Source organism: Lygodium microphyllum, chromosome 30 (assembly GCF_053477565.2).
Source record: "Lygodium microphyllum isolate KBCC chromosome 30, Lygodium_microphyllum_v1.1.10, whole genome shotgun sequence".
NCBI lineage: Eukaryota > Viridiplantae > Streptophyta > Polypodiopsida > Schizaeales > Lygodiaceae > Lygodium > Lygodium microphyllum.
The window spans coordinates 87155980-87181015 of record NC_141164.1 but is presented as its reverse complement, the minus strand read 5'-3'; the positions used below and the strand labels follow the sequence as shown (position 1 = coordinate 87181015).

The following is a 25036-nucleotide window of genomic DNA, read 5'->3' as shown; positions in this document are numbered from 1 at the left end:
AGCTGAGGAGGCCCAATGCCGAGCACGCACAATTCCAAGACAACTTCCTGAAGAGCCCATGCCACTGAGAGGTGATGCACATCCTGTAGACTGGCCCCAGGAATTGGTCATCTGGCGTCAGCAAGAGTTCCAGAAAAGGCCGTTTGAGCTCTCATTTGCTTTCCCACGCTCTCTGGACCGGGCCCTGTCTCTAGGAGTCTTAGCCAAGATCAAGAATCTGGCTAATGAACTTGCAAACAGGTGGATTGAAGAGAGAAGCCTTATAATAACTAGGTGGTGACAAGAACCACATGATTACTGGGAAGATAAGGTCAATCTGGTTCCCAAAACCGTCCAAGGCTATGAGGCATAGCCAAAATGGCGGAGGAGGATTTGGGACACTAATTTTGATGCATGGACCACCTTTTGCAGTTCACTCCTTGAAGAGCGCAATGATCCTATCTACATGCCCTACCCCCATAGGCATGGAGTGTTGACATATCGAGCTCCACTCGTGATACGCCAGGGTGACCGTTGTGTATTTATGTCACCGACTTGTCAGTTGCAGATGCGGTTGGTACACCGCCCCTGAATAATAGCTACATGATAGCTATCCTTATCTACTCTAGTTTGTGGCTCAGTTAGTATGCCACCTTAGTTAGTTGAGTTTGGTTTTTGAGACCCATATCTAGGGTTCTTCTATTTTCTTTGTACAAGAGTTCTTTTGGCTTACACAACTAAGAAGAGGAAAATTGTTTTCAGCCTCCACCTTGTGTGTCTTCCCCCATTGTGCAAGCAAGAAAGCTTCAAGCGAGACTCCTTCCTTCTCTCCCACAATCTTGACATGGTATCAGAGCCTTGTTCGTGGTAAGGAGCTCAAGAAAGCAAGCCAAGCTCGCGGTGTTCTGGTTGAGACGCCCTTCGCGGTGAAGCAAGAGGGCAGTATATGCTGCGGGAAAGAGCTTTAGCTCTTGGCGACCCTGTTTTTTTGACTTGAGGCCATTTCGGGGCCTGTTTTGAAGGCGGAAGTTTTCTGCACGCACTCAGGAAAAGGCCCAGTTTTATGCTGTGCAGCCACTGTTCTATAGGTCGGTGAAAAGTTACTGTAGAAATTGCATCGTATGCTTGTGCGCAGAGACATTGGGAGTTTCAGAATCATCCTTGGTTCCTGTTTATGCAAAATCGTCACTAGGAAGTGACTGTGTGGTCAAATACCACTTTCGCCAGTTTTGCAGATCTGCCCTTGTGAGGGTGAAGTTGAGTTTTTGCAGTGACAGAATTTTTCGCAGTAATGGCGTCTGATTCTCTTTCACAGATTGTAACTGAAAAGCTTGACAAGAACAACTTCCAGGCATGGAAGTTTAGAATGACGAATTTCCTTATGGGAAAAGGATATTGGGAATTTGTTGCAGGAAATGAAGAAGAACCAGTTCTTCCTGATGTTCCCAATCAACAGCAAATGCAGGCATTTAAAGCATGGCATGAGAGAGCCAGGAAAGTTATGTACTGGCTGTCTATCAACATTTCAGACTCTATGATTGTGCATATTCAGGATGCAAGTACGCCAAAGGAGGCATGGGATACTCTGTCAAAGATGTATAGCACAAATACGCAAGCCAGGAAAATGCAGCTCAAGCAAGAGTTGCACAATGTGCAAAGAGAAAATATGAGCATCAATGACTACCACATGAAGGTGAAGAAGATTGCAGATGCACTTGCTTCCATTGGGTCGCCAGTGGAAGATGATGATTTAGTTTCTGTGACCTTGAATGGTCTAGGAAAGGATTATGCACAGTTTCGGACATCCATTTCAGTTCGTGAAAGATTTCCTGATTTTGAGGAGTTGATTGCTCTTCTAATTTCTGAGGAGCAGAGAAATGGTGGTGCATCTTCTTCAGGAGGAACTTCAAAAGAAGTTGTCTTCTACTCAAATGCTGGAAGAGGTAGAGGCAGAGGTAGAGGAGGCCGATTTGGAGGCCGTGGTAGAAATCAGAATATGCAGCAAACTCAAGAAAACCAGTCCTATGGAGGAGGACGTGGTAACTCTAGAGGCAGGGGGAGCCAAAGAGGTCGTGGTGGATGGCAAAGAGGCCAAAATGCAAACAATAATGTTGAATGCTACTATTGTGGTAAAATGGATCATATGGCTAAAGACTGCTATAAAAAGCAGAATGACATCATGAATGGAAAACTGCAACAAGGGAATTATGCATCTTCTAGTAGACAGGGTGATGACAGAAATGAGCATTTGTTCATGGTGTAGCACATGAACAATTCTGTGACAAGTGCAGAAGAAAGCAATGATGTATGGTATGTTGACTCAGGTGCATCAAACCACATGACAGGTCATGCAGAATGGATGGAGGATGCAAGGAAAATGGAAAAACCAGGATTTGTGGAGACTGGTGATGATACTGCACATCCTATTGTGCAGATTGGAAAAATTCCCTTGTCTATGCAGGATGGGAAAAAGAAATACATGTCCGATGTATTTCATGTCCCCAATATCACCAAGAATCTGGTTTCTGTTGGTCAAATGGTTGAACAGGGCTTGCAGGTCAGATTTAATCCTCATGGATGCTTTGTTGAGGATATGAAAAATAAAGGTCGCTTGATAGCAAAAGGAAAGAAGAAGGGCAGAATGTTTACGTTGGATGCAGACATGTCTGAATTGAGTGCAGCAATGTTTGCACATGGCACCGGTGTAGTTGCAGATATTGATATCTGGCATAAACGCATTGGTCATGTTAATGTACAGCGACTTAAATCAATGCAGGCCCAAAATACTGTTGCAGGATTGCCTAAATTCAAGGTTGCAGAAATGCATAAGGTATGTGAAGCCGGTCAGTTTGGAAAACAGGCAAGGAAACCATTTCCTAGACATGTTCAAGAGAGTAAGAAGCCATTGGAATTAATCCACTCTGATGTGTGGACTACTAAAGCTGCGTCTCTTGGAGGCTGTCATTATTTTGTCACTTTTATTGATGACTATAGCAGAAAAGTTTGGGTGTATTTTATGAAAAAGAAAAGTGAAGTTTTTGGGCATTTCAAAACCCTTAAAGCTATGGCTGAAAAAGAAACAGGTCTGCAAATAAAATGCCTAAGGTCAGATGGAGGGGGAGAGTACCTCTCAAATGAGTTTGCAAAGTTCTTGCAGGAGCATGGCATAAAGCAGCAATATTCATGCAGTTATACCCCACAACAAAATGGAATTGCAGAAAGGAAAAACAGGCATATTGGAGAGGTATCTTGTGCCATGCTCAATGAAAAAGACTTGCCAGATTTTTATTGGGCTGAAGCAGTTGCTACAGCAGTCTACATAATGAACAGGACTCCCACTGCAGCAATACATGGAATGACTCCAGAGGAGAGGTATACTGGTAGGAAACCAGATATTTCTCATTTGAAAATTTTTGGTTGCATTGCCTATGTACATGTGCCAGATGAGCTGAGATCCAAGTTGGATCCAAAAGCTGAGAAGTGCATCTTTATTGGTTACTCTCTGCAGCAAAAAGGGTATAGATGCTATAACCCTTCTACTCGTAAGTTTACAATGAGCAGAGATGTTGTTTTTGATGAGATGAGTAGCTGATATAAACCAGTAAATGTGATTGATGATGTAGATGCAGAAAATGGTAATGCTGCACAGAATTCACAGCAGCAGTCACAAAATATTAGTGGACCTGGAGCGTCCTCTAGCAGTGGTTCACATCTTTCGCCATGGACAGGCAGATTGAGATCAGGAGAATCTTCTCAAAGTAATGCAGATAGTGGTATGCAGGTATCACGAAAAGGAAAAGAGAAGGTTGATCAGCCCATGTTTGATGTGAATGCAGGTCACTCTTATGTGGATGGTGAATCCAGTGGCTCAGAACAGAGCATTGATGATGAGTCGTGTATTCCTTCTATTGTTACACCTGGAGTAAGGAAGACCAGGGATGTTTTGAGAGCACCTGGGAGTGAACCCACTTTGCGCAGGTCTACCAGAGTTAGGTATCCTGTGGATAGGCTCAAATATGATGGATTTACAGCCATTCACTATGCATATATGGTCAAGGTGATACAGGAACCAGAACCCACTTCTTTTGAGCAAGCCATGGGAAAAGAAAAATGGGAGAAAGCCATGGATGAAGAAATGGATGCCTTGGAAGCAAATGCTACATGGGAATTGGTACCTTTGCCTAAAGGTAAGAATGCAATTGGCTGTAAGTGGGTTTATAAGGTGAAGCACAATGCAGATGGTTCTGTGAATAGATACAAGGCAAGATTAGTAGTCAAGGGGTATGCACAAACATATGGCATTGATTATGAAGAAACATTCAGTCCGGTTGCAAGGATGGCAACCGTAAGAGCAGTCATTGCTATGGCTGCATCAAAGGGATGGTCTTTACATCAGATGGATGTAAAGAATGCCTTCTTGCATGGTGATTTGCAAGAAGAGGTCTATATGGAGCAGCCACCAGGTTATGTGCATGCTGTTCATCTTGAGTTTGTTTGCAGGTTGAAAAAAGCTTTGTATGGCTTGAAGCAAGCACCTAGAGCATGGTCTGACAAGATAGGACAGTATCTTGTCACTATTGGCTTTCAAATTTCCAAGGCAGATTTCTCACTTTATGTGAGAAAAACAGAGAAAGGTATTATGCTACTTGTCATTTATGTTGATGATTTGATTATGACAGGTGACAGTGATGAAGATATCCTTCATGTGAAAATGCTACTGAAGCAGAAGTTTGAGATGAAGGATTTGGGAGAGCTGCGTTATTTCTTGGGCATTGAGGTGATTAGATCACCAAGTGGGATACAGCTCTTGCAGAGGCAGTATGGATTGGACATGCTGTCCAAATATGGGATGACAGGCTGTAAGCCTATTTCAGTTCCTTTGGAGCAGAATGTGAAGCTGAGCACAGATGCAGGTGAGCTTCTAGAAGACCCTACTATGTACAGACGCATAGTAGGAAGTTTGATTTATACGACTATTACCAGGCCAGATTTGAGCTATGTTGTTGGATTGGTAAGTCAGTTTATGCAGGCTCCAAGGAAACCACATTTGGATGCGGCTAGACGCATACTCAGGTATGTGAAGTCCACATTGCAGTATGGACTATTTTATGAGACTAGGGTTCAGATACAGTTGCATGGATACACTGATGCTGATTGGGCTGGTAGTATTTTTGATAGACGATCTACCAGTGGATATGTGTTCTCTTTTGGGAGTGCTGCAGTCACTTGGAGCAGCAAGAAACAGCCTACAGTTGCCTTGTCGAGCACAGAGGCTGAGTACAGGGGTGCAGCAATGGTTGCATGTGAGGTAGCTTGGTTGCATAAGCTACTTTATGATATGCATCAGTCTACAGATGGGCCAGTTGTCATTTATTGTGACAACATGAGTAGTATACACTTGGCAAATAACCCAGTCTATCATGCTAGAACAAAGCACATTGAGGTGCATTATCACTATGTGCGAGAGAGGGTTTTACTAGGTCTTATTGATCTAGTTTATGTCAGCACAGAGGATCAGGTAGCTGACATATTCACGAAGGCATTGGGCGCAGAGAAGCTACGCAAGTTCAGAGACCTGCTTGGTGTGCAGGATTTGGGATTGAGCTCGAGGGGGAGTGTTGACATATCGAGCTCCACTCGTGATACGCCAGGGTGACCGTTGTGTATTTATGTCACCGACTTGTCAGTTGCAGATGCGGTTGGTACACCGCCCTTGAATAATAGCTACATGATAGCTATCCTTATCTACTCTAGTTCGTGGCTCAGTTAGTATGCCACCTTAGTTAGTTGAGTTTGGTTTTTGAGACCCATATCTAGGGTTCTTCTATTTTCTTTGTACAAGAGTTCTTTTGGCTTACACAACTAAGAAGAGGAAAACTATTTTCAGCCTCCACCTTGTGTGTCTTCCCCCATTGTGCAAGCAAGAAAGCTTCAAGCGAGACTCCTTCCTTCTCTCCCACAATCTTGACATGGAGTGGACTATGATAGAGACTTGCATGGGGATTACGACTTCCCAAAAATATATAATGTAAATACTAGGAGCCCTGAGGAATGCTTAGTGTTTAGGTTAGAAGATATACTTCCTTCTATAAATCGTTTCCTTGTTGCAGACTTCTCTTCCTGCCCAGATCCAGCGTTTTTGACCACTTGTAATTACCTCCAACTTATCAAATTCCTGCTACTCCAAAAACCCACAGTAGAGGAAGCCCATCTCCCCCCACTCTTCTTTGATATCAACCTAGGAATAGATAGTAGAGCTATGACTAGGTTAATGATGCGGGCTACTCTCCTTCCTTCCTTCTGTCTAGAGCTCTTAGAAAATATGAGTGACACCTGCTTCACAAGGTGTAATCACCCTTTCTTGTCAACCACTCCTCTGGGAGCTAAGGCCGATATTAAAGAATACCTACAAAGTCGTGCATTCTTATCTCAATGCCTGCAACCGCCCCGTGATTAAATGGGTGTGATATGCCTTAACAATTGTACTCCCTCTCTCATTCTCAAAAAAAAAAAAAAAAAGAAAGCAAAGAGAGAAAAAGCCACAAGGAAACAAAGACAAGGTGACTGGAGAGAAAGACAAGAGCAAAAAATAGCAAAGCTGAAAGATGAATCTACTACTAAGCAAGTTAACAAGGAGAACACTTCACATGTGCTTGCAGTTTCCCTTCATTGTTATTGTGCACCACACTCATTGCATCTAGGGTTCTCCCTAGCCCCTTCCCCACTTCACACTTAGGGCACATCAAGGGCAGGACTTTCAGACCTCTCACCCTAAGTTCTGCACCGCACCTCCAACGATGCACGAACTGGGTCCTCAAGTGTGGGACATTACCAAGGGCTTGCCCAAGGTTAGACCCATCTCCTAGTTCCACTGGCACGGGCACCATGCACTACATAGTGAGATAGACACACCCCCTAGGAAGTGCACAGCTTTTCTTGGAGGTTATGCTCGTGTTTCAAGAACTAGCTGCTTGGCTGAAGAAGATCATCCACTACATCCTCCAATGACAAGGAATTTTTCCATGAGTCGGACATGACTCCATTACTGCAACTTCAGGAGCTTTGCTGCGAAGGTTTAAATGGCTCAACAAATTTCATGTTGCCAATCATCCACCTATTGATGGCTGCCATGACTGAACCAAATCAAGCAGAAGGAAAACCCAATGATGGATCTGCCATTGGCATAGATCTTGGAACCTCATCGTCCAATGATCCATGCCCAACGCCTCAAGATCCACGGATCGCTTATTGATTCCACAAGCCTGAAGACCTTCAACTCAAAACTGAAGACCTTCTACTCAAAGACAAGGATCTTCAACCAAGGCCACGGATTTTCAAGGCAAACAGCATTCGGGGGGTTTCTCCATAATAAATCCCTCCAATACCATCCTCCTAAGGGATTGCTTATTGCTTCAAGCATTTTGGATACTCAAAAGACGACCAGCTACATAAGGAATGCCACAACAGTGTGAAAGATGCCGAGTATCTTCATGGAGCCTAAAGCACGCTGGAATCTTTCTTGGTCATCGTTCTTAAACCCCATCACTTATCATTCATCCAACCACATTGGAAGCAGTGTCACCCACCTACTTGTTCCACCTAGTAGCCGACCTAACTAGCCACTACGTCCCACCGTAGTGGCATGGGACTGGCACTTGGCTAGGAGGGGGGTAATGTTTACCGCAGCACAGAGGGGCGAGAAATGGAAAAAAGGAAATAGCAAAAGGCATAGGACAAAAGGAAGAAAAAGGTGCCTTAACCGGTAACCAGACCCTGAAAAAATTAAAAGCACGTGCACGACCCTCAGGAAGTCTTAGAGTCGCCCAAGGAAAGTAAAAGAGTAAAAAGCGCACCATTAAGTGTGAAAGCGCTCCCAATCCTTGTAAATGAGCGCCAAGATCACTCCTGTGCAAATTGTATGCATTAGTTGGGAATAGGATAGATTAGAACGATGGGAAATGAGTAATGGGCCTAGGCTAATGGCCGGCCATGTAAAAAAGGGGATGATCACACATGAAAAGTAGGGCATGTATATAAAGCTCAAAAGTGAATGAGAAGATCATTCTTGTGTGTGGCCAAAGCTTCTTCTTTTTCTTTTCTTGTTTCTTTCCTTCTTGCTTGTGCTTGAGAGAGGGATTGAGAGAGTGTGAGGGAGTGATTGTGTGAGAGTGAGGGATCTTGGAGAAGAAGCTCTCCATCTTCTCTCTTCATCTTCCCCTCCTCTGTTCTCTTCTCTTGTCTCGCGCATGGCTATGGAGGATGAAGCTCATGGGAGAGGGATTGAGGTTGCTTGAGCTTGCCTCAAGGATCGTGGAGCTACAGGTGTGCAAGAAAGAGGAGGGTACTCGATCGAGCATCAAGGTAAGCTCACTACACCCATAAGGTAGGCATTGCGCGTCGGCTATGTGAGAGGTAGCCATGGCCTCTCTCGGTTCGAAACACTTGAGCAATAAGTGGTCCGTAGGTCTCGGGGTAGAGCTTGTAGCTTCCCTTCAAGGGGTCCTAATAAAAAAGGGAGTGTTGGAGTAGTAATCCGAGATCCCCGACGTAGAGTTACGAAGAAGTTAGCTACTTATGTCGGGGTAGGATTCACTAAGTTGCAGGTGTTTAAGCTGAAGCAACTACATAGCATATCTATTGACTATTATACCTACGGGTTAGACCACTTGTTTGTGGACTATTTTGAGCTATCATTGGGATGAAATACCCTAGTTTTTTACTGCAATTAATTGCAGAAAACTGCCATAAATAGTTGAGGATTGAACTTGGTCAGTCATACTTGTTGGCTTGCAGGAAGTCAGGCAGTGACTAAATATTGTCTGGTATAATATGGCTAATGCAGAGAGGACTGACAACATAAACCAGATAGTGGGGGAAAATCTTGATAGTAACAATTATGCCATATGGAAGTTTTGTATGGAGAACTTCTTAATAGGAAAAGGCTACTGGGAGTTGGTGACTGGAGTAGAAGCTGAACCTGAGCTCCCAGATCGACCTACGACTGATCAAAGACAATTACACTGAGCTTGGACAGAAAGAGCTCGTAGAGTTTTGCACTGGCTCTCTTTATGTATCTCAAATGCCATGGTAATGCAGATAATGAACTGCAGCTCTCCTAAGAATGCATGGGATATTTTGGTCAAGTACTATGGCACAACCACAAGTGCTAGGAAGATACAGTTGAAGCAAAAGTTCAACAACATGGAGAGAAAGAGAAGATCTATACAAGATTATGTCACGGAGGTTAAGACCATTGCGGATCAGTTGGAATCTATTGGTTCACAGGTTGAAGATGAAGACATGGTTCCTGTGACTTTGAATGGCTTGGGGCCCGAGTATAACTCTTTTGATACTTCTATGCTTGTGAGGGATGAAATACCTGATTTTAATGAGCTGATGCATTGCTTATACATGAGGAGGTTAAACTTGGCTTGGCTATAGGGTCAAGCAGTTCTAAAAATAAGGATGCAGTTTTTAATTCGAATCAGCGCGGCCATGGTAGCGAGGTAGAGGCTATGGATCTCGCAGAGGAGGCCACCAAAATGCATCCTATGGCAATAACAACCAGCAGGTATCAAATATTGCAAGATTATTCATCAAGGAAATATTCAAACTTCATGGGTTACCCAGAAGAATCATTAGTGATCGTGACTCTCTTTTCACATCACACTTCTGGAGGGCTATCTTTGAGGCTATTGGAACTCAACTATGTTTCAGTACAGCTTACCATCCCCAAACTGATGGTCAAATAGAATGAGTCAATCAAGTCATTGAAGATATTCTTAGGGCATATAGCTGTCGCGAACCCAAAAAGTGGATTCAATACTTACCACTGGTTGAGTTTTCTTACAATGCTTCTTACCAAGAGAGTATTCAGATGACCCCTTTCCAAGCATTGTATGGGCATGATTGTCGTACCCCTTTGAACTTCTCGGATCCAACTTTGAGGGTAGAAGCTTCAAGACAAATGTTGGAAGACATGGATGATCAAATCAAATAAATAAGACAAGACATTCAAGCCACCAAGGATAGACAAAAGGCCTACGCTAACTTGAAACGGAAAGACAGATCCTTCGTCGAAGGAGATATGGTCTTTGTTAAGATTCAGAGACAGAGAGAAGAGTGAAGAGACAACAACAGAGTAGAGTGCTCTCACTCATTTCTTCCATTATCTCATAGACTACTAACATAACATAAGTGTATACAATAGCACTAAGGTCTGTAGGACCATTCACACTGGGTCTAAGACCACCGACTTATTTAATGTCCCACACTTGTTGCTGATACAACTAGACACAGCTAATGCCGTTCATACATACTGACAGGAGAGTAATGGGAGCTTGATATTCTAACACTCCCCCTCAAGCTCAAATCATCTGATAAACTCTAAGTAACTGTCTGAAACTACAAAACTTATCTTTACCCAAAGACTTGGTAAAGATATCTGCAACCTGTTCATCAATCTTCACATGCATAAGATCTACTCTTCCTGCAATAACCATCTCTTTGATAAAATGGCAGTGTACCTCTATGTGTTTTGACATGGCATGGTATACTGGATTCATTGCTAGGAGTACACTACTGAGATTGTCACATAATAAGGTCACTGGAGCATCCACCTGAATATCCAAATCAGCCATAAGCTTGAGCAGCCATGAAATCTTGCATGCTACCAATGTAGCACCCCTATACTCTGCCTCAGTACTAGACAATGCAACCATTGGTTGCTTCTTACTGCTCCAGCTGATCATGCCACTTCCAAAGCTAAAAGCATAACCACTCGTAGATCTGCGATCATATGAGCATCCTGCCCAATCTGCATCCATGTATCCAATGAGTTTCAAGGGATTATCTCTAACATAAAACAACCCATACTCTACAGTGGACTTAACATATCTCATAATCCGCCTAACAGCATCCAAATGTGGCTTTCTGGGCTTCTACATAAACTAGCTTATGAGCCCTACAGTATAGCTCAAGTCAGGCCTAGTGATGGTCAAGTAAATCAGACTACCAACCATCTACCTGTACATAGTCACATCCTCTACTTCAGCTCTAGTGCTCATGTCTAGCTTGACATTCTGATCAAGAGGTGTATCCAATGGTTTGCATTCAGCCATGCCATACTTCTTCAGCATTTCCATGGCATAATGTTTCTGCATCAGCCATAAACCATTTTCAGCCTTGATCAGCTCAATACCCAAAAAATACTTCAATTCACCTAGATCTTTCATGTCAAATTCAGATTTTAGCATCTGCATAACATGCTCTATTCCCAAATCATCATCATATGTGATTATCAAGTCATCAACATAGATAACCAGCACTACCAAGCCTTTGTCTGTCTTTTTCGTAAACAGACTGTGATCAGCCCTACCAATAGCAAATCCCAATCTCTGCAAGTAGTTACTGATCCTAGCATGTCAAGCTCTTGGAGCTTGCTTTAGCCCGTACAATGCCTTTTTCAGCCTGCATACATAATGCTGAAAATCAGGGTGAACATACCCTTTCAGCTGAACCATATAGACATCCTATGCTAAGTCACCATTAAGAAATGCATTCTTAACGTCCATCTGTTGCAATTTCCAGCCTCTAGCAGCAGCCAAAGCAATCAGAGTGCGTATGGTTGCCATCTTGGCAATAGGGCTGAATGTTTCCTCATAATCAAGTCCATACTGTTGGGCATACCCCTTTGCGACTAGCCGGGCTTTGTACCTTTCCACACTGCCTTGACAAGGATGCGATGTGTGACCTTGGTGAGTATATCTACTACAACCAAAATAGAGTTATATCCTCCGTGAACTTGGGGTAAGAAAACAATAAAGTCCATACTAATGAATTCCCATTTCATCTGTGGAACGTCAAGTGGTTGCAATTTCCGAGGCATTTTAACATGTTCTGCCTTAATGCATTGACAAGACAAACATTCCTGACATATTTGAGTACGTCTCCCTTGAGCCTTTCGCAAGAATGGCTCTTCCTGACTATGTTAAGGGTCTTGGCATAACTAGGATGCCCTGAGAAAGGGGAGTCATGGGCTTCCCAAAGTATCTTCTGCTTGAGAATTTGGCCTGCAGGGATACATAATCTCATCCTAAAGTAGACAAGTCCACTACTGATGGAGAATTCTGGATACTTCGTCTTAAGCTTTGGGTCTTGATCCTTGATGGGGATCTCCCTTAGCATTTTCTGATAGACTGGGTCATGATATTCCGCTTCTTTTGCTAGCTCTAGAATCGGGTTGTTTGGCATTGATACCTTTGTGGCTAGAGACCTTGCTATTGATGGATCTTGCAAAATGAGAGAATTTAGAAATGCCTTGTCATTCACTGAGTGCATCGACAACTACATTCTCTTTTCCAGGTCTATATTTGATTTCAAAATCATATTCTTCCAGCACTTTGATCCATTGACGTTGCCTCATATTGAGCTCATTTTGGGTGAAAATCCATTTAAGACTCTTGTGGTCTATTACTATAGAAAATTTGTTACCTAGAAAGTAATGCCTCCAAAGTTTGAGAGCATAGATGGCAGCCAATAGCTTCAAGTTGTGGATAGCATAATTCCTTTCATGGCTCTTTAATTTTCTTGAAGAATATGCTACGGGATGACCTTCTTGCATAAGTACACATCCTAAAGCAAGTGTGCTAGCATTAGTTACCACTTAAAACTCCTTACTAAGATCAGGAAGTTTCAAGATGGGTGTTGATACTAAGCTTTGCTTTAGTTTTTCAAAGCTGGTCTGTTCAACAGGTGACCATAGAATTGCTACTTGCTTCTTTAGTAGATCAGTCAGAGGTGCTGCAATCAAAGCATAATCTTTGATGAAAATTCTGTACCACCCTATCAACCTAAGAAAACTATGTATTTCTTTGACAGAAGTTGGTGTTGGCCATTCCAGAATGTCTCTAGGATCTACTGAAATTCCTTCTACTAATACAATGAATCCCAGATATTCAATCTGTCACTTGAAAAATGTGCACTTCTTCTTCTTGGCATAAAGCTTGTGTACTCTCATTGTTTCAAGAACGATACGAAGCTGGGGTTCATGATCCTTTCCCTGTTTTGAGTAGACTAGGGTATCGTTAAAAAAGACAAGTACAAAGTCATCAAGATAGGACCTAAAGATATCCTGCATTAACGTGTTGAAGGTAGCAGGAGCATTCGTCAGCCCGAATGACATCACTAGGAATTAGAAGTGTCCATACCTTGTACTGAATGCAGCCTTCGGAATATCTTCTTCTTTGATCCTTATCTGATAATATCCAGATCTGAGATCTATCTCTGAGAAGATCTTTGCCCCTTGAAAACGGTCAAGTAATTCATCTATTCTTAGAATGGGATATTTATTTTTTATGGTTGCTTGGTTCAACCCTCTGTAGTCAATGCATAGGCGAAGTGTTCCATCTTTCTTCGTTTGGAACAACACTAGAGCTCCCCATGGAGAACTGCTAGGACGGATGTAGCCTTAGTCTAGCAGTTGCTTGATTTGTTCTTTCAGTTTGATAGCTTCTGGGATGGACATTTTATATGGCCTCTTTACGCCCGGTGCAGCTCCTGGCACAAGTTTGATTTCGTGGTCAACTTCCCTTTGGGGAGGAAGTTTCGTCAAATCTTCAAGGAATACGTCTGTGTATTCCTTAAACCATGAAGGTTCTTCTCCAGATTCCTGATTCTAATCTAGCTTATTCAGTCTAATCAGATAGACAAGTAGACCCTTTTGAACACCTTTTATTATCCGTGTTGCTTTTGCCAATTGTATTTTTGGCTTACCAACCTCACTTTGAGTCGCGACTAGTTCCCCTTCAAAATTGCGGAAGGAGACTTAGCCCTTCCCACAGTGGATGTGGGCATCATTGGGTATTAGCCAATCCATTCCAAGTAAAAATTTGTGGACACCTAGGTTCATTACCCTGAATCTCACAAAAGTTGGCTTCCCACCCAGTAGGAATTTCACCTTAGCAGTTTACCTAGTACAATTAACCTCACGACCATTTGCTAATTCCACAAGTAAGGTAGGTGCATCTATTGTGGCTACCCCTAATCTCTTTACACAGATTGGTGAGATGAAGAAATGTGTACTGCCACAGGCAATCAAGGTTTTGAAGCTTTTACCTTGATATTCTAATGGAGTTTGAATCACCGAGAATTAGCGAGTTGGACCTTTCTTGTGAAGAGTGGCGTGAACCATTTCCCTCTCAATGTCAGCATCCATGGATGAATCTTCTTCATTGTCTAGCTCCTTGTTGGAAACACTGGAGGTTCTCCCTTTGGCCATAATGGTGGTTCATTGGCCATGTGTGGTTCTATTTTGACCTTGGAATTGCCCCTGGCGATGCCCTCTGCCAAGCTTGGGACACTCCCTCTTGAAGTGTCCGGGCTCATTGCAATGGATGCAACGTGGGTTGTGATCATTGCTTTTTGTTGGAACAAAGTTGTTGACAGCATTGACTCTAGCTTTCTTTCTTTGGCCCTGACTCTGCTGTGCTCTCTTAGTTTGAGCTTTAGACATGCCCTTATTTTGATCCTTGTAAGGCCAAATCATATTGTTCCTTGGTTTGGTCTGCACCTCCTGTATTATTGGAGCAGCTCAAATGAGTGCATCTTGTAGGTTCATTGGGTGCATTAATTCCAATTGAGTGTTTATGGGTGGATTCAACCCAATATAGAATTTTGACACCTGTTATGTCATATCCATTGGAGGTCATACTTTAGGAGTGAAACAAACTCGAATAATATGCTTCAAGGGATAATCCTAGCTGCTTCAAGTCATAGAATTCATTCATCTTTTGTGTGTGGTAGGCAGGTGGTAGATACCTCCCTCACACAGCTTCCTTAAGCTTATCCCAGGTGACTGTCCCCTCCAAGATCACTTGGTCTCTGCACCACTGTTTCCACCAAAGTCTCGCTTCTCCTGTTAGCTTAAGTTTGGTGAGCATGGCTTGGTTAGCAGGTGCAGTTCCTACTGCCTCAAAATAGTCCTCCATGGACTCAATCTAGATCTCGGCATCAGCTTGAATAGTCCTTCCCTTGCTATCAAACTCAGGTGGCTTAATTTGTTTGGGAAGGAAGTTCTTCTCTTGAGCCACAACTGGACTTAGTGTAGAAGTTGGATTTGGAACCTGCACTTGGGGTTGCGTCTGAACAATAAGATTAATTATGTTTCATTTTATGTTAATATGATTAGCACAGCTTTTTAGCTAAGTGATTTAATCACTTAACACCTCAATTAACATTTATGATCAAGATAGACAATTGTAAAAAGTCTTATTTATTCATGAGGGCATATCCCTTTGAGTACATTTATCTGGGTAAGTAGGACAGGCTGATTGATACATCAGTTTGGGGAAAATAGGATTGTGTTACAATCGACTACATGGAAGGAATAATAATATGGAGTGGGATCATGGATTTTCAGGAAATGGTAAGTCATAGGAAGCTTGGGGTATCCCTTCCTTTGATACCCATTCTTCTCATAGCGCCCTAACACTTTGCTTTTGCCAGCAGAGATCACCTAGGTCACTTCTTCATAGACATACTTGTTCTGCTTGACTTGCCGACCGCTAACATGCAAAGTTTCATTTACACAAGCTTTGACAAAGATGAACATATCCACGATCTTTAAATCCTCCATACACTTGATTCTCTTCAAGTTGGTCTGAAGGTACGCGAGTCGGTGGGCTGCTATGTAGTACATTCCTGAGTCTCCCATCCATCTCCGCTCCACATACAGGGGTGAAGGATTATAGATGCAGTCCAGAATACTCATAATGCCAAGCCTCTGATGATAATTTGAAGCATGCATTGCAGTCATGAATATGACCTGGAACACCAAGAACTTGCTCCATGCTTCGTGACTTTGCAACCCAGCATCCATAAGTGAGTAAAGAAATGTTTTCAATAGAAAACACTACTTTGTTCTATTCACCCTCCCCTGTTTACCCCCTTATTTCTTTTATTTCCCTCCATTAAGTTCCCTTATAATCTTTAGATCTCGTTGGTTTTCTCTGATACCCACTCTAACGTGTCCGCTTGTCCACTTGTGGGACACCTCTTAGCAGTCCATCGGGAGGGGAGTCTAGAAAGTGCCACCTGGCACTCGTAAGGAATATAACAGGGTTTGTGATCTAGGTCTTCCCGAGTCTGCCCTGAAGCAGAAGTATCCAGCCATTCCCACTTAGGACCGACCTGAAGTCAGGGTTTCTTTCCTATCAGCCAAGTCTCTAGGAAGTAGCTAGCGTTGAGCTTCAGATGGACCACTTTGCGTAGGAACAAGAGAGTCGAAGTGGATTTATGATGCACTTGGTTCATGGAGAGAGGGAAACAAGAGGGATGTGAAGCTCAACCTTTCTGCCCATAAGGCATAGTCCCATTCCGCTCCCCTAAAACATCATAAATTGGGATTCTAACTCTATTGACTCTAGGTCTTTATAGTTTCGTTATCATGTCTTTGAGAAAAGTTCCCAGCTAACCGAGACCACCATTCCATGTAGGATGGACCCAAGTCACGTCCACCACACTTTCCTTGGGTTGCTTAGTTATCTAATTACCTACCACATTATGTTTGACATGCAAAGGCAACTTCCTTAATTAATCAATTTAAGCACAGGTTCCTTTACGTAACTTAGGCACTGACATTAAGAAAAACAATCTCAAGAAAGTTTCTTTTCCAAATATTTGACCTTTATTTATCATAGTCTTGGAATACATCAAGTATCATGCCTGAAGGCTATCTCAGCAATCAACAGGATTGTTGCTCCAAGTTTCGCCCATAAACTAGTACACAGGCCTCAAGATTCCATCTCGAGTCACATCAACCTCTTGTGCGGGATCTGGAGGCAAGGAATTTACAGCCAGAGCCTCCCCTGGCACCCAAGCGTCCTCTCGCTCCAAGCAGCACCCACGAAGAGACCTCTCGCGGTGAGTTCGGTCCATGTACCTAGCACGGCTAACAACCCCCTTGGATAGGGCCAGGCAAGCAGTCGGAGGTAATTGAACCTGCCTCTCTCTCTAGGCTATTAACCTGAAGCATTAAGTGATTGGCCTTGAATTAGTTCCTTGAGCAAAGAAGTTCAACAATATACCTAAGTGTACAATCATGATCATTTCTGTGGTCGTTCGTACGACCAACTGCTAAGGTGTGATTCCTTCTTCCTGAATACTCCCAGCATTCGATCTTGGATCGTTTGCGACTTGGCGAGATTCCAAGGGCTTGGCAAGCTAGGTTTCTTGTTTCCCCTTTTTCTTTGGGTTAGGGTTTATACCCTACCAACCACAATTATCATTACCTTAGGTCTCCTTGTACTATAGTCAAACAGATCTTGGACAACCCCATCGTCCTCGGTTGGTCAATTTGCTTCTTGGCAATTCTCAATTTCCCTAAGTTTGACAAATCGGTCCCCAAGAGAGAGAGTTGTAGTAAAGCGACTACTCGACTTCTTAACGAATCTAACTTGTAATTAGATCTCACCTCCCTTGGCCTAAGATGTAGTAGTAGCATCTTATGATTTAGTTGCAATAGCATATGACCTTGCAGACTAGTTGCACAAGATAGGCAGCAGTGCCTATCTTGAGGAATTACATCCCTTTGTTTGTTGATATTACTAGTATTCGTGTCCTAAGGCCCGGTACCCTCTCTTACTTGCAACATAGAACGATCTAAGTACGAGAACGCTGGATTAACTCTGCAAACGCAATATAAGCAACATTTTAACTTAACTTAACCTATCTTTCATATTGAATGTAACTATCGTTTCATGCATATTGCATCCTATATGCTTTTCATCAAATGAAATATAACCCTTTTTCTTTTCATACATCTACTTATGCATGCAACTTATGCTACGTAAATTTATAATGCTATAAAAGTATAATCTTTCCTTTTCCCATGCAAGTCACGCGAATAAGAATGTAGTTGCTTATGCGAATTCTAAATAAAATATAACTCTTTTATTCCTCTCCATAGCAACTATCTAATTCTTTAATTAAACATCCTTCTATGAATTAACCTAAATGGATTTTTATTGCACAAATGCATTGTGTACAACATAATTCATTCCTTCCAATGTAAATTACCCAATGCAAACCTTCCAATGCACAAGAACATCACAATTTATATTTAAACTATATGCGAGATGCAACTAGGACCTTATTGCATAAGTGTATCTTTTAACACCTGAACCATATATTTAAAAATGCAACAACCTTTCATCATGATGGTGCGAGAAATATAAGTACCTTGTCATGCAATTTAAAACTTTTCCAAACATTCCTATGATCTTTTTAAAACAAAGCGTTCTAATAATGCAATTTAAGTTTTCCCTATGCGAATTTGTACTTAATGCACCCATATCATGCAGAAAGGAAAAGGGTGAATTTGATGGAACCTGAACATCCGCAGGAGGGATATTATCAATTCTTGCGCTTCGGCGGGGACTCCTACATGTGCTCCTCTTACTCCCGCGTGTGCTCCTCTTGTGTGGCACTTTGGGGCCATCACAATCGGGACTTGGGAATAGGTCGGGCAGGTGGAGGGTGTGCTGAAATTCTCTGCAAACTGGTAGTCCTTCCTTCCTGCAAGGGAACTCCCTTCGCAAACAAGTTGTGTCCTTCCACGGTCTACAGGTGAAACACCCCCTAGGAAGCTTTTTTGTGGAAGCTTCTCTGCAAACTGGTATTCCTTCCTTCCTACAAGGGAACTCCCTTCGCAAACGAGTTGTGTCCTTCCGCAGTCTACAGGTGAAACACCCCCTAGGAAGCTTTTTTGTGGAAGCTTCTTAAGAAGCTTCTTTAGCTTCTTCTTTTCTATTAGTCGACAACGTCTCCTCCTCCTCCTCAACCACGTTAGGATGGCGAAAATGATGGTGGCGGCTTTTGGTAGCTTGGCGGAGTGTTGGCGGAGCAGGGGGGACGTGGCACGTTAGGTAGAGTAGGGGGGTTGGCACTGAAGACGGAGTAGGGGGCGACGCCTGAGACCATGGGGGGGGACTCCCCTTTTATAGTGGGAAGGGGTGGTTCATGGGGGGGGACGGGGAGGGGGGGGACGGCCGTTTGGCAGGCCACCACCCCACACATGGGGGGTGCATGCCCACTCTACTACCTGTCTCTCTCTCTCTCTCTCTCTCTCGCTCTTCCCAACATGTTATCAGCAGGGGGAGAGAGAGAGGTAAAAAAATTTAAACTAATTTTAAAAATTTAAAAGGGGGGGTTCTCATGGGGGAGGCACGGGAGAGATATTACAACGTCCAAGAAGGCTTTTATGTCAATCCCTTGAGTGTTGAAGAAGCTCCAAGATACTTGTTAGAGCAAAAGCCTTTTGATATTTGAAGAATTTTTTTAAAAAAATCACTTCTATCCTGAATCTTCCATAGCAAGGGTTTGAGAGATCAAGAATGCTCACGAGGATGGGATTTAGTTGAGTATGCTTGTTTGGAGACTCAAAGAATGATTGTCATAGATTGCACAAGCCATAGGTAATGCCATTTGCTCTTGAAATCATGGAGAAGAGGAGCAAGAAATTTAGCACAAAATGTGCTATTTCTGCCTACTATCCTTCTAAGATGGTTGCCATGATCAAGAGATATATAGCCACTCTATGAAGAGCTTGAAGTATAAAGATTATAGTCCTGTAGGTCACTTGAACCATTGAAGGGCTTGAGAGAAGAGCAAAGCCAAGATCCACCATGAAAGCTTGAAGAAAGCTTGAGAGAAGGAAGAGAGAGAAGCTGGTACCAAAAAAGTAATCTTAGTTTAACCATTGTAACCCCACTTAGACTTCAGTTAGGGTCAAAAGCCTTCAAAATGGACCTCCATTCAACCACATCCTGCTATTTCGGCCAAGAATCTCCATCTTCCTCAAGATCTTCTTCAAGAAGCCTTTAAAATTAGTCCTGACTTGTTGCATAGAACTTTGACTAGTCACAGTTTGAACTGTACCAATTGAACTGTACCAAACCTTGTGACCAAAATCTTGGTGCTCCAGTTAACTGGTTTCTGTCCCTGTGACTGAATTCTCCAAGAAAATGACTCTTCCCATGGATCAAAGTCCATGCTCTAATACCAATTTTGATACGAATGTAATAAATCTAAATTCCACATCAAGCTTTTAAACTGAAAATACAAGAAATAGACATAAAATGCCAAGAAGCCATAGCCAAGGTGGCTTGGCAAGAAATGGTATTACCAATGTTGGTTGAGAATCAAATGATGAGAGGCTGCAACAAGGTATGCACCCCAAGCTATGGTGGCCAAGAGTATTCAACCTCTTAGATGGTGGAAGGTTGAGACATCAAACAAGTAATGTTTGTAAAATGGCAAAAAGATCCTACACATGTTACACCTCCACCTTTTATACTTACCCAAGACTAAGGCATTTATGCTTTATTACACCTACCACATGCAGATTGATGTCCCAAAGTTCGATGTGGGAGCAATATTGTGTCAGCTTGGCTCGAGGGGGTCACTCATAAATATATGTATATATAACGTGAGTTCAAAATAAGGGGTTTTTAAAATACAATTTTTATACATTTTTTACATACAGAAGGGTGGCATATAAGGGGGTTACTTACAAATTGAATAGAAAAGGGTTGTGTTTTATTCATGAAAAAATCAAAGATTAGGATATTTATAAATAGGCCATGAACGCACGTTATATAGAGAATATATATATAGTGAGCCCCCCGTGGAGTTTGGATAGCATAATTTGGACTATCCAATGAGTTTTGCTAGTTGCTAGCTCACATACACTGAAATGAATTATTCCACTATTAAGAGAAAAGGATGAGTGATGGTGCTCTTCATGGACCACCATGCTTTGGTGTACCTTCTAAATAAGCCATTTGCTATCGGACACATAGCTTCACATTTGCTACATCTTCTTGAATTTGACCTCTCGGTAGTTGTACAAAAAGAGAAGCAACAATAAATGATTGATCCTTTGCCTTGCATATCCAAGGCAAAATCTATAGAACCAGACATTATGAATGACCTTGCTAATGCACATTTGTGTGCAATAATTCCTTGACCTCTATAAAAGCTATTGATTGATTTCAAGTAAGCGAAGAATGCCAACATGCTAGTGTAGTTAGACCATGAACAAAGGATAAATATTTTTCAAGCCCACAATTGGAACGTCACCTTCCACATGCAGATTGATTTCCAAAAGTTTGATGTGGGAGCAATATTGTGTTAGCTTGGAGAACATAATTTGGGCTATCTAATGAGGTTTGATAGTTGCTAGCTTACAGACACTGAAATTAATTATTCAACTATTAAGAGAAAAGGATGAGTGATGATGCTCTTTATGGACCACTGTGCTTTGGTGTACCTTGTAAATAAGCCATTTTCTATTGGACGCTGTCGTATTGCTGCGCATTCGAGGTGTGAAAACCACCCAAAAGTTGTGCATGAGATTTGTTACTTTGTACATACTTTGACGTAGATGTTGTGCTTTGCTTTGTTTGAACATTTTGCTTTCAGTTGGTTCATGTTCAATTTTACAGAAGAGATAAGCGCTGTTTGGGATTGAATCTGATATTTGGTATAAACAAATTAGAAGGAGAATGGGTTCTAGATCTGCAATGAGTATGGTTTTTCCGAGCTTCACAAGTTGTTTACTTATGCTGAAGATACAAATGGTATTGACAAGGGAGTTTAAGAAGACCAGTAAATTTTCAGATGAACATGAGGCTCATGTGCAGCTTGCCCTTGAGCATGGAACCATTGCTTGCCAAAATCCATCAGCACTATTGCTCGTGTACTCAGCTGAGTGGACTTTACAGATCAGAAAAGTTTGTAAACTCTTAAAGCTAACCTTTGGCATGCATTCCATATGCTTACACACACACACTTCTGTTCTACATCAAATTGAAGGGTTAAGCTCATGTGATGCTGAAATTGTGATAGCAACACCTGAACGACTAGATTTGAAGGCAGTTTCGATTCAAATATCTCTTTCATGGTCATGGGATGTTTTCTTTCGAGTGGGAACACTTTCGATTGAGGTTCTTTGGCATTACAGCCCGTGGCTACTTTTGGGCTACTTTTCCTTGGTGCTTTTCTGGTTTTGGGAGGGAAGCTAATTTGAGGTAAAACAAAAGGGGAAAAGAAAACACGAAAGAAGGAGGCTAAAGAGGGGATTTTCAAAAGCTAAAGAGGGAGGGAAAAGCAAGTGTATGGGATGGAAAAAAGAAGTCAAGGCTAATCTGGGAAAAAAGATAGAGGAACAGAGCATTCGAGGATGGATATGGGGAGGAGAGACGATACTCTGCGGCTCGACAGAGAAGAATTACACTGAGGAAGAAGGGAGAGATTAGCATGGCGCCCTGGCTTGGTAGCACCAAATGTCAACCGGGAGCTCGTTGCTCATGCAGAGAGGTTACGAATCATCCTTCGTTTGAATTCATCATCTGTTTACAAAGCCGCAGGGCAATCTACAATCTCATCAAATAGAGGCGCCATATTCAAGCAGGATCAGCCAAAAGCAGTCTGAATTTGATAGCGCATATCGTGCTAAGCTTCCTGCACTTGAACTACTATGCCGAGATCTATGCTGGACATTAATCATGCAGAGGACACCATGAAGCTCTGATACCATGAGAGGCCAGCAGAGAAGCGCCCGGCTCCGGGCAAGCCCACCAAAGACTATCCTTTCACCTTCGAGCCTTTCCAACAGGAAGCCATTCGTTGCATCGAGGCTGGCGAGTCCGTGCTGGTTTCAGCTCACACATCTGCTGGAAAGACAGTTGTTGCAGAGTATGCAATTGCTGTGTCTCTGCGAGAAAATCAACGCGTGATTTATACATCACCAATCAAAGCTTTGAGCAACCAAAAGTTTCGAGAGCTATCTGAGGAATTTTCTGATGTTGGCCTTATGACAGGGGATGTAACGATTTCTGAGAATGCCTCCTGTTTGGTGATGACAACAGAGATCCTTCGAAGCATGCAGTATAGAGGATCAGAAGTCATGCGCGAAGTAGCTTGGATAATCTTTGACGAAGTGCACTACATGAGGGATCAAGAAAGAGGGGTTGTATGAGAAAAGTGTATTGTCATGGCTCCTAAGAATGCTAGATTTGTGTTTCTATCTGCCACAGTACCCAATGCAAAGGAATTTGCTGATTGGGTTGCCAAAGTCCATGAACAGCCCTTCTATCTCACCAGTTCTGGTTTCGCATGCCAATCAAACCTCAAAATACACTGAAATAGGTGGCGCTTAGTGAACGATGGTGCTAGACTCAGAGAATCATGAAGGCTGCGGCACATAGTCGATTGAGGAATGCTGAGCAGTGTAGACAGAAATCAGCATAATGATTAGAGAGAAATAAAGTTCCCTGCAACAGACTAGAACTGCAACTACTTCTATCACTCTAGCAACCAAGGCTCTCTGTCATTACAACAAGTGAGCATTGTGTCTGTACTATCTCTGCGTAGGCAGAGAGAAAATGGAGAGAGGGGAGACAAAGAAGGGAGATGGTTCCCTACAACCAGTCCGCGGAGACGGGAGCAATCAATAAACAGTCCTGGAAACTTCCAGAGCAACCCTGTCATCGTGCATAGGAGAAGAGGCTATGAACGTGTTTGGACTGGAGATGGCCAACACCTGTAGTCTGAGGGTCTACAAATTCATTTTTGACATGTGGACATGAACGACATATCCCTTGATCATCAACTGAAAACAAACAGCATTTACTGTTATGATTTTCTCTGTGCTACTTGAAGCATATTCATGTAACTATTATTCTATTCTCTACAACCAGCAGTAGCAGAATCTACTCATACAATTTTTGACAGAGGACTGGAGTTGCAGAAAATAGAACTAGCACAAATTTCTACACCTCTTTTTGGAATCTAAAGACATAAAATTTTTCTCTTGTGAATGACATCATGACAAGAGAAAATGAGAGATTTTGATTGATGATTATTGCTCAGAAACAGTCCAAACTTTCTATCAAGTGTTCTCTGTATCTTTTCTTGAAGCTCATCAAGAGTGCCATTGAAGAATTAATATCAAAAACAATATTTTGAGATTTCAGTTCTTGTATAAACAGAGGCTACTGATTTCAGTCACATTAAAAGACGATTCTTAAAAGGATCTGAATGTATTGAAACAAAAAAATGCTACACATGGATAATATATTTATCTGAACTTGTCTGCAAGGTTGTAAATGTCATACTTGACTAATCTTTTATCCTGAAATTTATCAAGGACTTCTGAAGTTGTGACATTGCTTTCAAAACCCTTCGACAACGCATAGCTTGATCGTTACTACATCTTCTTGAATTCAACCTCTTCGTAGTTGTACAAAAAGATAAGCAACAATACCTATAGAATGCAACATTCCACTATTAAGAGAAAAGGATGAGTGATGATGCTCTTCATGGACTACCATGCTTTGGTGTACCTTGTAAATAAGTGATTTTCTATTGGACACATAGCTTGATAGTGGCTACATCTTCTTGAATATGACTTCTCAGTAGTTTTACAAAAAGAGAAGAAACGATGCATGGTTCATCATTTGCCTTGCATATCCAAGGGAAAACCTATAGAACGCAACATTGTAATTGACCTCTCTAATGCACATTTGTGTGCACTAATTCCTTAACCTGTATACAAGCTATTTATTGATTTCAAGCAAGCAAAGAATGCCAACATGCTACGATGGTTAGACGATGAGCAAAGGATACCAATTTTGCGAGCCCAAGTTTGGAACATGACGTTCCACATGCAGATTGATGTCCCAAACTTTGATGTGTGAGCAATATTGTGTCAACTGGGAGAGCATAATTTGGACTATCAAATGAGGTTTGCAAGTTGCTAGCTCAAAGACACTGAAATGAGTTATTCAACTATTAAGAGAAAAGGATGAGTGATGATGCTCTTCATGGACCACCATGCTTAGGTGTACCTTGTAAATAAGCCATTTGCTATTGGACACATATCTTGATAGTTGATACATCTTGTTGAATTCGATTTTTTGGTAGTTGCACAAAAAGATAAGAAATAATGCATGGTTGATCATTTGCCTTGCATAACCAACGACGAACATATAGAACC

At 42.1% G+C, this 25036-nt stretch overlaps 1 pseudogene; it reads left to right on the top strand.

Moving 5' to 3' along the window:
• Window positions 1-22296: 22296 nt before the first annotated feature.
• On the top strand, window positions 22297-23121 carry LOC148010079 (DExH-box ATP-dependent RNA helicase DExH9 pseudogene; annotated as a pseudogene).
• Window positions 23122-25036: the final 1915 nt, after the last annotated feature.